Genomic DNA, 14,196 nt, shown 5'->3' on the forward strand with positions numbered 1-14,196 from the left:
AAACCAAGACAAAAATCTTGTATTCATGGACTTAGACCTGAATTTCACAATATCAGGCCTTAAAGATTAAATGGCTTATGTGTCAGCAGGATTTGGAAAAACCTGTTCATGTATTTATCTTAAATAGACTCGATTTATGAAACAGTGTCTTTACAGGTCTCTCCAAGAAATCGATGAAACAGCTGACTCAACACCACTGCTTACTAAGACCAAGAAAGTGGCTACAGTGCTACATTATGAACCATCCAGACATCTCAGGTGGTCTGGTACAGGTCTACTTTCTGTCCCTAGAGTCAGGTCTAAACATGAAGAGGCAGCATTCAGTTTTTATGCTCCACATTTCTGAAACTCTGCTGCAACTCTGTTCTTTTAAATCAAGGCTGAAGACTTTTCTGTTTGCCATATAATTATTCATTTCTTACACTGCACTGTAACTTTTATTATTTTATTCCTGTCTTGTTCTATTATAGCTTGTTTTTGTTTTTCTGTTCTGCTGAATAGTTTAATTGTAATGAAATGCCATTTTATGGTGTATTTCTTTTACAGTCTGTCTCTGTGCTTTTTAATGTTTTATGTAAAGCACCTTGAATTGCTTTGCTGCTGAAATGTGCTACATAAATAAACCTGCTTTGCTTTGCCTCTCTGCTGTTCGGCCCTGCAGGATAATGGGGAGAACAGACAGTTGCACAAAGCCTCTCATCATAAACTGCATGAAGTCAGCCATCATCACAGTTTTAAGCAAACCTCATTCTCCCGTGCGTGCTAGTTTAACATTATCTAATGAGCAGTTGTCTGCAGCTCACTGATATGAAGCCAAACAGGAAGGGGCGGGTCTAACAGAACATATTTGGAAGGGCAGTGGAATTAGAGTATGTGTCAGTGCAAGATGGAGAACACACAGGGTGATTGAAATACATCTTGATCCTCAGTTTCAGGCTGTTGATTGTGATGCCTTGTAACTGAACTGTAGTTAAAACGGTCCCTCTTTAATTGATGGTGGTTTAAATGATGTGTTTCAACTAAAACAAATTGGGTGACTGATGGTTTTACAGGCTGCTAGGCAGACTGAGAACTAGAGACAAGACGTATGGCACCACTGCAGGGACCATGAGCCTACTGGGCATTGCAGCTCATCAACATCCAATTCTACAGTTCACAATACAACAGTGCATTTCCAATTTTATGTCCATAATCAGTCTATGCTGCATGTGGGAGAATTTCTGCACCGTTTACCCCTGGAACTTGTGTTTTTGATGATAAGGCGAGGGGAGGAGGCTGAAACCTCTGAGCCACTTTTTCCAAGATAAGACATGAATTTTGCATTCAGACGGACTTTACTGCTTTCTGCTCATCTGTTGCACTGAGGTCAAGATCAATTCGAATGATATGGAAAATAATGTTTTTCTCCTTCTCTTTATAGGGTCCTCTGTGTGTACTGAACGAAGGAAAGTTGTGTTGTGGTAGGTTAGGGGATTGTTTTTCACACGGTGCAAGGGGCTACACCTATTAACGGATCACTCTCATTTGTAAAGGAGACAACCACGCGTGAAACGAAAATCCTATGTCTTCAGATACACAGGAAACGAAAAGGGGGTATCGTAGCTATGACTAATGCTGGTGTTTTTAAGACAGCAGAGCTCTTTGTCAGTTATGCTTTTCATCTCATCACAGATGCATTATTATTAACAACTGAATGCAGAATGACGCTGAATAGAGCTTCAGCATCTGTTTAAGGCAGAGCTGGTGACTCGGACTTGCGACCCGTACTCGAGTCGCACTTAAGTCGCACTACACATTGACTTCAGACTTGACTCGGACTCGAGGCTGGAGACTCACAAATGTCCATTATTTTCATGTTATCATTTATATTCTCATTATTTATTATCTGTCATTCGTCTTCTCTGTTTGCATTTGGGAAGTGATCTCTGGCTGTGACTGAGGATGACAGTAAAACCCAACATCACGCATGCGCCGTGTGTGTACGCGCGCATTTCGAGCAGAGCCCGTCTACTACTGTAATAAACTACTACTGTAAACTAATACTGTATTAGAAACTCTGATTTCAAGACAATGGCGAGTGAAAGAAGCCCAACAGGAGTCCCTTGGTACCTCGTTACATTTGGCTACAATGCCTTCACGCAGTCAGCCAACAAACGGACAGCAGTGTGCATAGTGTGCAACAAGAAGATTCAAGATTTTGGTTCAACCACTTCAAACTTCATCCGGCATCTGAAAACGCACCCAGACCGGTCAGTCACTTGCTAATGTGAAAGACGTTAAAATTAGCAATTAGCTCTCAAACGAATATTAACGTTACATTCTTGCTGCTGGCCATATGATGTGACAGGCTGAGTTAACATTTCATAACGGTGTGCCAGAAGATTATTCTGTGACATTGTCTTCAGTTAAGTTACAGTACAGTCACCCAGTGGCGTTTTATGTGTAAAAAATTAGTGGAGCACCTACACATTTAATGCTTTATAAGAGTCATACCCAAGCAGCCTATTCTAGATATCAAGAAAGATATTTGTCACATATCGAGAGAGAGAGAGAGAGGGAGAGAGAAAGAGAAAGAGAGAGAGGGGTTACCATGACAACAATATCTCAGAAATCACACAATCCCACAGATCACAATTTTAAATAGGCTAGTTCAGTCCAGCACTTAAAACAACAGAAAATAAAACAGCACATCAGCCTTCTCTGACAGGATTTTAAGATAAAAGATAGACGTTGGTTCACTTCACATGTTTAAATCCTTAAATCTGGTTTTTCATTTTTAAGTTAGTAAGTCAAATGAGTACCACTCATAATTTACTTGCACCATTGTGGGTGTGTTTTTTCATTTATTGTTAAAATATTGTGTGCTGCGTGCCTGTTATCAAAATACATTGTTGGTACGATATATTTCTTTTATTGTATTTTACAGCATTGTTAAAAAAACTCTTGTTAAAGAAAAATACAGTTATGAAATTGAAACAATCTTTTGTATTTTTTCCACATCACATTGCTGTAGATTCTAGTGAAACAATCATCAATACTGTCTTATATAGAGGATTTTACAGAGCTTATAGAATTTGAATTTGATTTAGTGTTTGTGAGAGACTTGAAACTTGACTTGGACTCTTAACCAGAGACTTGAGACTTGACTTGGACTTGACCCTCAAAGACTTCAGACTTGACTCGGACTCTCGCTCAAAGACTTGAGACTTGACTTGGACTTGCAAAAAATGACTTGTGAACACCTCTGGTTTAAGGTGTCTTGAAACATTTGTATCTGTTACAGTGAGCAGTATCAAAGTGATGGAAGCTGCATGGAGGCTTAGAAAAGGAAACACACATAAATGCTCTCCTAAAAAAATCACTTCTAAATCTACTGGAATACTACTCTATATGTCCAAATAAAACATGACATTACATGAAATATAAAAAGAAATACTTTGCATTATTGCTCGATTTTTACTCAAGGACCTTTCATGAAGTAAGTGAATGCAGTGATGATGACCTTGTTTTATTTAACCACAGAAGCTTCTCTGATAGCTCTGCTCTCTCTCACACACCTAGAAGCTGCCCACGTACAAGCATGCTCTGATCTGCCTGACACTGAACAGGTTCATCTGAGAATTCTGGGGGTTAAAGGCTCAAGAGCAAGGGCGTGGTGCGTACTTGTCTGTACAAAAACGCTAGAAAATGTTCTATAATGAATTTAAAAAAGAGTTTAGAGATACAATGTAGAGTTTCTGGCCTCTAGAAGGGTTATGGAAGAGTTTCTATATACTATATGGATGATGATATACACAGTGCTGTGCCTGTAATGCCCCCAAGAAATGTAGCTGTGCATCAGCAAATGAAGAGAAGAAGACAGCAAGTTAATAAACATGGATGTAAAAATGCAGGATTTAAAATAAATTGGCTTTGGAAATGTTTGATTAAGAAAGGAAATGCAGTCAATAGTGGTTTGACTTTAAGGAAACATGCAGTGTGTGTTTCAATGAGGAATACACAATGTAAACATAACTTCTGTTTGTTCTAAAAACAACTCTACTGGGCACCTTTAATAGGAAGTTAAAAGTTTAGACCCCGCTTACTTTTTTATACCTCCAAACCAGGGACTGGGTATTATGCAAAGAAGTACCATTTCAGGTACCCTTAAAATCCATGTAAAGTGAGAATAAATATGTGTTCTGAGTTTGACATACCACAGAAAAGTGTGTTGTTAACCACCCTGCCAAATTTGAATGATTAAAAAAATCGCCAAATATATGAAATTAGGCTTCAAAGATGTGTAAAAATCAGCATCTTTCTCTGCTTCCAAACGCTGTGGGAGTGCCCGCCGAGTTCGCTGAAACCCCGCCCCCTACCAAGTGTCACCTGTCAATCGAAGTCACCACCTCTACCAGAAACATGGACACTTGGTCTGAGAGCTTTCTGCTGCTAACTCAGCTGCTAGCTCGGCTACTAACTCAGTGGCTAGCCCGGTGGCTAACTCGACGGCTGGCTCGGCAGCTAACTGTAGACTGTAGTAGTTAGTAGTAGTGTGCGCTGAATGTATTTATACTGTACCTCTACAGCAGCAGGGGTGGGTTTATGCCAATCACTGCCGCGTTACGTAAGGCGGCAGTGCTTTTCAGACCCATCCACTAAATCCTGAACACAGAAATCTTGAAACACAGTTTGTGAAGCCTAGCTCCACAATTCAAATCTAAATGGTTGAAATGCTTTTTACACATTTTTTAGAAATATATTTATGACGTATTTAATGTGTTTAGAAGAAAATGTCTGAATTCACTTTACAAGTGATACTAATACCGATTGAGTATGAGATCCCTCTTCATTAAGTGTTTTCGTGTTTCTCACTACACTCTCCACAGTCAGGTTGGCTTAGCTGCTGGTCTTCCCTCTTCAGTCACAGCCATTGCAATGCTCTCCCAACTTCCTGTCCAGCTGTGTAGCAGATCTTCACTTGTGCTCCTTTAACTTCAATGATATAAAGTGCCCTCCACAGTGATTAGCTTAGAAATGAATGTTCTCATAATAGTTAAACTCGCTGTATGTCAGTCCTGACTTATTCATGATTTTTGATTGATGTTTGATTTATTTAAATTGATTTTATTCAGTTAATTTGCATTTGTAAAATATAGTTTTGTGACAATTGATGAATATAAAAAATAAAATACTGTGTAAGGTTGTATCATTCCTATCAGCATGCTGCTTGTGATATGACTGCTATCCTGTGTTTAATGACATTCCACCCACAGGCAAAATACCAATGCTTTAATTCCTGATAACTTGTTGTAAGGTGTGGTATGCCGGCAATGATGTAATGTTTCTCACAGTGCTGGAGCAATGTGCTATAGAGCAATACTGAGAGTGATTTGAATAATACCATATCACTCACATGATATTTGTACATTTGGTGGGATTAATGAGTTTGGTTTATTAATGTATTTACAGGAAATGGCAAATGTTTTAGTGTGATGATATTCGAAATCATGACACTTAAACCACAGACTTCAAAGTTTCTCACTTCTCGAGGAAGGGTGGGAACAGACATTGCTGTCATGGGGTGGATGTTTTTTATTGAGTCATAGTGAAAAAGCAGTGGCTTTTAAATGTTTAATTCATTCTTTAACTCCCTACTGAGCATGATATATATAACGTCAGCTGCTATAAGTAGGCATGACAATTGAGGATAATAAAATGAGATTTTTCTTTTAACAAATGTTTATTAACCCAAACATACAGTAGCATGTTATAGTATTACAATCTAGCTAGCGTCCTGTCACTGTTTAGATATCAGCTAGGTCTTTTTTATGAGCTGTGGCTGCTACTGTATAAATGTAACAAATGTGACATCAAGCTGATTCATCACACCAGTGTTCTATATTGGCTTAAATGACAATAGCTTACCCAGCCAGCAGTTAGAACTACAACACAGTCATTCTTCTGCCCCATGTGTAAAGTCAATCAATAATGCCATGGTAGTTAATCTTGCTGTATCCTTAAATGCTGTCTCATTAAGCATACTGGAGCCTTTATATGGTTGTTCCTGGGATGGAACCATCAACCTACCAATCTCAAGACCAACTTAAACTATACAGAAGTTAAGATGCTTTGCTCAAAGACACTCACTGTATGCAGCAACTTGAGGTTGTTATCCAGATTTTTATTGGTGATATTGATCATAGACTTGTATTAATACTAGTAGAGCACAGAGGGCATTTTTCAGTCTTTTCATGTTTAACAGTCTGATTGAAATGTTTGTTTTACAAAGGATTAATGATGATGGCAAAAAGCCACAACACACCAGCTAAATTGGGTTTAATTATCAACCAGAATATGATACTACATTTTTGGAGGAAATGAAAATGGTGGTTGGAGCTTGACACATTTACCAGTAATCTATCACCATTGTGTACATGTGTCCAACAGCTGAGTAAAGAAATCGGTTATGTATAACTAGCTGAATGGTATTCTATCAATCTGTTCATGAGTAAGCCTTGTGTGACTATACATGTAATTAATATGGCATGAAGCCCCCTCCCTCATTTCCTTACATGATAATAACTTAGGTGGTCATCATGTTAATGTAGTAGTTAGAACTAGAACATATACAGTACCAGTCAAAAGTTTGGACACACTTTCTCATTCAGGTGTTGGATGATTTGACTGTTTAGTTTATTTAAATTGATTTTATTCAGTTAATTTGCATTTGTAAAATATAGTCTTGTGACAATTGATGAATATAAAAAATAAATAAAATACTGTGTAAGGTTGTATCATTCCTATCAGCATGCTGCTTGTCATATGACTCTATTCTGCTATTGTGTGTTTAATGACATTCCAACCACAGGCCAAAAGCCAATGCTTTAATTCCTCATCACTTATAGTAAAGTAAGGTATTTTGTCAGCAATGATGTAATGTTTCTCACAGTGCTGGAACAATGTGCCATAAAGCAATACTGAGAAGTGTGAATTTCCTTTTTAAAGATTTATTCTTGGGGCTTTTTTGACAGTGGGTGGCGCAGAAACTGATAGGAAACAGAGAGTGGAATGACCTACACTACAGCAAAGGTCCCTTACCAGAATGAAACCAGGGACGCTGCCTTTATTTGGCATGAAACTTAACCACTCAGGTATCAATTCACACGGAGAAGTGTGATTTGAATAATAATACAGCCCCCACAGGGTTTTCATGGATTGGTGAGTTTAGTTTCTTAATGTATTTACGAAAAAGTCCAATTGTGTTGAGGTTGAAAATCGTAAAAGTTAAATCACAGACTTCAAAGAAGATACATTTCAAGAGTGGAACAGGTGCCAATAGTCATTTCCTGTAATGATTGGGCGTTTTTTTTTACTAAAGGAGGAGTACCGATGAAAAAATAGGGGCTTTTGAGCCTTGCAAGTTCAATGTGGCCTTATTAAGTCTTAAAGTCGCTATTGAGTATAATATATACAACACCAGCATAAATGTCTACATACATAAAGCATGTTTATTTATTTTTCACTAAGCTAGATATAGATATCATTTTGGCAGCTAAACAACTCTTAAAAATAAAAACAAGTGCAAACAGCTGCTTCCAGCTGGCATGAAAGATTACAATTATCAACTATAATAAAATAAGGTTCAATAAAACATGGTTAAAAGAAAATTCAAACATACAGTATACAATTTAGCTAGCGTCCTGTCAGTGTTGAGAAATCAGCTAGGTCTTTTTTTATGAGCTGTGGCTACTACAGTATGAATGTTACAAGTGCGACATTAAGCTGATTCATCACACCAGTGTTCTATATTGACTTAAATGACAATAACCTGGCCATCTTGCTAACGTTAGCGGTTAGAGCTACAACATACAGTCATTGTTGGGCCCCATGTGCCTTTCAGCCCTGTAAAGTCAATCAATAATGCCATGTTAGTTAATCTTGCTGTATGCCAGTCCTGTCTGACTTAAATGCTGTTGTATTGACATATTTAATTCATTTAAATATTTGACCCAATAATCAGATTGAATTTTGTAATATATGTCTTTGTAGTTTTTACAAACACACACATTGTAAAACATCTTGTTGGACAGCTGATGAAATTATGAAAGATATTGTTCATGTTTGTGTCATTACTACTGTCATACAGCTTGAGATACGCTTTGAATCACTTGAGCAAATACTTCAGACCCCTATAACATATACAAAAACATAACCTTTAATTTTTTTAAGTCCTCTAATAAGCGTTGATGGTCATTTGTGTTGATTTTTGTCAATTATTACTCTGTTAAAAAGGAGACTTATAATCAGACTATTAGCAATTTTACTAAGTTTAGTATTACTTGATGGCGTTACCTGCCCTGTCAGCACAATTTAGCTAAAGTAGCCCAAGTCTATAGCACTTGGTGTCTCCAGTAACTAGTGTACTACTGCTTAATTGGAAGGTCCTGGCTCCAAATGGAAAAGATGGTGCCGATGATAAACTGCAACTCCGGGCTTTAAACTAGCTCCAATGCAAATCAACAGGTGTCTCACAATTCATAGGCTATGTATAAAAACCACGTGTTTGATTAAGTCACAGACTTAACTAGGCCTGTGGTAAACCAGAGATAATCTTGGTGGACCAAAATCACACCTTCAACCAAATTCGATTGGTCGACGGGGAAAAAGTGATGTTCATATAGTTAGGCTTCTGAGTGAATGCATGCTAACTAGGCTAACAACATAAGGTTTCTGGCACACTTTGTCATTAACAAGTGATTTTTAGTTTAGGCAACATTTTTTTGCCGACCTGAAATATCAAATAGCAGTCAAAGACTGATGTTATATTCTATTAAGTTGCTGTTTACATTTATGTAAATTCATCTCTTCGAAGGAGTAGGCAGAAGATAGCTCGGAGCCTGACAAGGCCAGTCAAGGCCCCTCTTTCTCTGGGCAGCTCTCCTGCTCCTGTCTGCATCTCAGACTCTGGATGACCCTGGATGACAGCTGTTTCCTTGGCCAGCCATGTCTGTGTAGCACTATCTCCTTTTTCTTCTTTCTGCAGTGCCTTTGGTGTGTCCAGTGCTTATCAAACAAATGCTAATGTCGACCAAACAATGACCATTTGACCAGTGGACTATAGCCCTAGATTTAACAGTTACCATTTATCAGTCAGTTATGGGTTTATTGAAAGCATTTACATGTGTACTAGTATTCTGGTTATGATCTGGGTTATGGAGAATCCTGGTTATTTTTTGTGCATATAAACACCTTAACCTGGTTTTAGAAACCTGGACAAGGCCTTACCTATTAGTAGTAGTATTCCAGTAGAAGCCAGTATATTGTCACATGTAAATGGGTTTCTGAACATTCTTTGTTGGTATAGAACATAGAATCTGAGATGGTTAGAAATCAAGACACAACTGCACACAGATGTATTCCATGTAAACGCCATATTCACAATATGATCAAAACCAGTATAAGACTAAACACTGTGATAGTAGCATGCATGTAAAAGCACTCAATGTTTCATGACTTTGCAGTTCTTACTGTGAAATTAGCATTTAACCTGTAGACTAGAGTCTAAATTAAGTTCCAGGGAGGTGGTTTTACTCACAGAGAGTATCAAGCATTGTAGACAGTTAATAAAAATAAAGAAGACAATCTTGTGGAAGGTTGTGCCACTCCTTTCATAAATATTTTTGTGTTTAGCGGCCTTGAGCAACAAACCTAACCTTTACTTTATAAGCCTTCAGTTGTGCACAGTTTTTTCTTCCTCATGTATATGATGCCTTTCACAGAGTCTTCTACCACCTAGCAGTACACACCCTGCAGTCCGGATATACTGCCTACGCTGTCCCACATTACTGAGGCATTACTCACACTTCGGATGGATTAGTAAGTTTGTTTTGCAGAATTTAGAAAGGCTTCAGTCTGTCACATCAGGGAGTGAAAACCTTTTTGAACCGTCACTGATTTATTAAGTCACCATTAAAATATTTCAAGTGTTTGTATTTGTACATGAGGCCATTCTAACAAATTGGTATAAAGCCAAGGTTGAAAAAATCCTGAAAAAAATGTTTCTTTTTCCCAAATCTTTTTATGTGTGCAAATTATATCTAAGGTATACATTTCTAGTAATTGTACATTTAATCCTCACATTGTATTTTCAGAATGTTTTGGAATATTTTTCCTTTCCCAAAATATGTCACTACCGAAACACACAACATATAGTATAATAAAAAGGGTTCTATTAATTATTAGTGTTAGGTAAAACAATAACATTAATAACATAACATTTTAACAATATTTTAGTGTAATTTTTGAAATTCATTGGATTTTGAATCTAATTTTTCTTTGTAAGGAGCATAAACTTGATCATACTCATTTCAAACTGAGGATACATTAGCTTTAATACACATTAAACCAAACACTACCATAACATCTTAGTTGATCACTCAATGTACTTTATTTAGGACAAAACATCCCATTTTTCGGTCGTGACTGCTATTGTATTAAAAATGATGAATAGTAACTAATAAATGTTGCAAATATACAGCCTGCATATATATCACAGACACATCTGACAGTAAATCTCAAAAGAACATGTAATCATACTTAGATGTCCAATTACACCTCACTGACCAGCTGTTGGATAGTTTGGGTCTTGAGGAGGGTGGTGGAAGTGAGGACAGGTACGCCCATAGACATATATACGTATATATGTCTATGGGTACGTCCACATGGTGATTTTTCTATATTAAAAAAAAGTAGACCGTTTCAGAATCCCTTACCGGTTTATTTTAGTAGATTGTCCAAATAATAGACAGTTTAATAGAAACACAACGTGGCTGTGGGACCCTTTTCTAATAGTCTGGTCCTCTAGTGTGTAATGTGTGGAGGGCTGATCATTTGATTGGCTGTTGAGCTCAAATCAACAACCTTCCACTAGAATTTTGAATGAAGTGTTCCCTTTTGTCACTACCAAAACAACCACATCACAGCCCCAAATCTCACCATATGTTACGGTTGTGACAATAAAAGATATGTTTGAGTCTATGTCAAAGATGCTAGACAGCACATGGTTGCTTAGAACAGTTCTGAACAGTGGTACACACATGAAAACTATATTTTATCAAATAAAAATCATTAAAGTTTGTTTAATAGCAGAAAATGTGTGTTTGGTAGTGACGCTTCTTAAGGTTACACACTGACTTTTTAGACTTTTGAACACATTTACTTCAAAATGATGGAACCTATCTGCTCCACATGCAGCCATGAGAAAGAGATGGGGGAAGGGGAGGGGGGGGGGGCGCAGACATACTTCCTGATCATGAATGTAGGGGTGTGGTTGCTATCAGTCTCAGTCCACAGGCTAAAATGTTCAGTGTTTCAGTAGTGATGTAAAAAATGGGCACAGCATTTTTTACTTAAAATTTCCTGAATTACAAATTATGTATTAATAATTACTTAAATGTATTTTTTTGTACTTTACTTTCAATAATATCAAGAAGATCTACTGAGAAACAACAATGGAAAAATTGGCAAAAATGATTTAGGTATTATTTTCACTCATTGAAATGTAAAGGTTAAGGTTGGGGACAGCCACCTCGCTATAGTAAGTACCTAGAAATGATGATTTTATACATATTAAACTTACTGCTATCTCTAATATTATTTGGGGTTTGATTAGATTTATAAACTGAAATTCTTTTTAAATTAGTTTTTTGTTGGGGGACAGCAGTTTGCACTAATTCGGTAGAATGCCCATATATATATAAATATAAATATTTAAATATTTATTTTACTAACTTTAAAATTGTGCAAGTACACAAAAAGCCTGTCAATTATACAGAACCTGGCAGGTGTCATGAAGATAAGTGTACAGAAATGACTTTGTGCATGTTTGACACACTTCCTACAGACATATTAAATCCTTTGCTCTCATTTTATTGAATTTGGGTTCACATTACACCAAGGCTGGATTCTCAACTGGGCAACATGGGTAACTGCCCCGGGGCTCCAGACTCCACAGGGGCCCAACTGCTAATATTGCCCCAGGTCCTCTAAATGGCCTGATTAGCACTCTGTAATCAGGCCATGAATTATACACATGTTCTTAGAATTTGGACGGCGAAACTTTGCAGGCATAAACTATTCATCTGTGCACATGAATTATTACTATTCTACATTACTATTTAATTTTTTTGACACCTGCTGGACTCTGTAAAACATTTCTTAAGTTTGGAAGTGAATGTCAAAAACGATCAATGTATTTATTTTATTTTTGACCATTTTTAGATTTATACACATTTTAACCGCACAGTGCAAAACAACTAGCCTTTACCCAAGTTGAGATCTTTCAACTGTACATTTATTTCCAAAAGGCTGCATATACATTTGCAAATTCTACTGTACAGAAAACATCCAAAATGTCCATAATTATAGATACAATATACCACAAAGCTGCCCTGGCATTACCAAACATAGATGTTCAGCACTAGAAAAGCTCTGCAGCCTATTTCAATATTATAATCTTAAATACTTTTTCAACTAATACCTTTAAATGTATGTCAGTATGATTAATTGTTCTTTTTTTTTGTTGTCAATCCCCATCTGTACTTTACAACATTCACCATTTACAGTAGTTAAACAAGGCACAAGAATAGTGATATGAAGCCAAAGGCCATGCGTGAAGCAAAAAAGAGCATGGGACCGACCAACTCAGGTGACAGAAAAAATCATAGACACGACATGTGAACTTTTTTTTTTTTTAGCTCCTGAAACAGGTTTAGTCTTACACCAAAGCATTATACATAGTGAGAATACATCTGTGTGTGTGTTTGTGTGTGTGTGTCCACTCTTAAAAAAAACAGAATTTCACCTTTATGAGATACAGTAGACACAGCTGAAACACATCCAAAATGAAGGGGGGGGGGCATTGAGTGTGATGGGAAGGGGAGTGGGAGGGTTGGGGGGGTAAGGGGGTGGAGTGTACCGCACAGACAGGATGCTATCAATGCAACATAAGCCACCGCTAAGCATTACAAAAGCACACATTTCCATTTTTTTGACACTCTTTGCTCTGCAGGTATGAAAAAAGAGAAAAAGAATCCAGTTAGTCACAATTAAAGAAACAATCATAATGGGAGGAGAGAGAAGTAGAAGAAGAAGAAGAAGAAGTAGAAGAAGAAAAAGAAAAAGAAGGAAAAAAATAAATGACCTTTCCCCATTCTTGATAGGCCTGATATGAGGTCTATGTGACGGGTGTTAATGCTGGGTGATAAAAAGTAGTGATGCGGCTCCCTGGCAGTGGCAGGAAATGATGTTTTACAGTTGCCTCCCTCTCTATCAGTCTGTGGAGGAAACTGCAACAAACTGTAATGCCACAGTTTGAAATCTCACTCTGCCACATTAAACAGTGAGCGTGCCTTTTTTTTTTTTTTTTTTTCGTGTGTGGGAGTTCAGTTTAGACTCTCAGACTGGGGCTGATATCACATTTTGAATCATTTATTCATACGACACTGGTTCGTTATTAGAAGTCCCTAAATCTCCCTAAAGCAGTGGATTTTTTTTGGAATTTTTCTAAGAGATGACAATGATTAAATTTAAAAGATACTTGGCTTTGAGAGTTCACAATCACGACATTTAAGCGATTTTAGCAGCTTCCATTTAAAAATATAATGTTGGGTGCCAAAAAAATAAGTAGCTTCTAATTAAACTGTCCTCATTCATCAGGTGACACAGGAACATGGTGTTAAAATAAACATAAAAATTAGGTAAATTACAGGTGTCTCTGAAATGACGACACAGTTATATAACCTTATTTGCATATAAGAACTTCTATGCAAATATGTCCAGAGCTATGTGGACCACTGGGGACGGGATAGGAGGAGATTCCCCTCTCTTCTAACACAGATTCAGAAAATAATGCACAGAAAAGTTCAGAAAATTCACCTCCTCTCTATCCTCCTCTTACCCTCTGAGCTGGAAAATGAATACACACAAAGGGGAGGGGGGCAGCCTTCACTTAAAATACAAATAAATTAGAAATCAACATTAAAATCAAAGTTAAAAGGGCAGAAAAAAAGATTTACAGTCCAGACAGATTCTTAAAAGAGAGGGTGGCGGATCCACAGCAGGGCGACGTCACGCCTCGACCTGTTGTGATTGGTCGGCGCGTTCGCTCGCTCACTCGCTCGCTCGCTCTGTCGACTCACCGGCAGCCTCGTCACC

The 14,196-nt window shown here is 37.4% G+C and overlaps 1 long non-coding RNA gene across 1 annotated transcript; it reads left to right on the forward strand.

Annotated features, from left to right (window-relative positions):
* The first annotated feature begins 1,430 nt into the window (after positions 1–1,430).
* On the forward strand, positions 1,431–4,994 carry LOC128365411 (uncharacterized). Its single transcript, XR_008321805.1, has 3 exons — positions 1,431–1,460; positions 3,562–3,608; positions 4,869–4,994. It is a non-coding gene; the product is annotated as an uncharacterized LOC128365411 (long non-coding RNA).
* Positions 4,995–14,196: the final 9,202 nt, after the last annotated feature.

The sequence above is a fragment of the Scomber japonicus genome, chromosome 9 (genome assembly GCF_027409825.1).
Source record: "Scomber japonicus isolate fScoJap1 chromosome 9, fScoJap1.pri, whole genome shotgun sequence".
NCBI classification, from domain to species: Eukaryota; Metazoa; Chordata; class Actinopteri; order Scombriformes; family Scombridae; genus Scomber; species Scomber japonicus.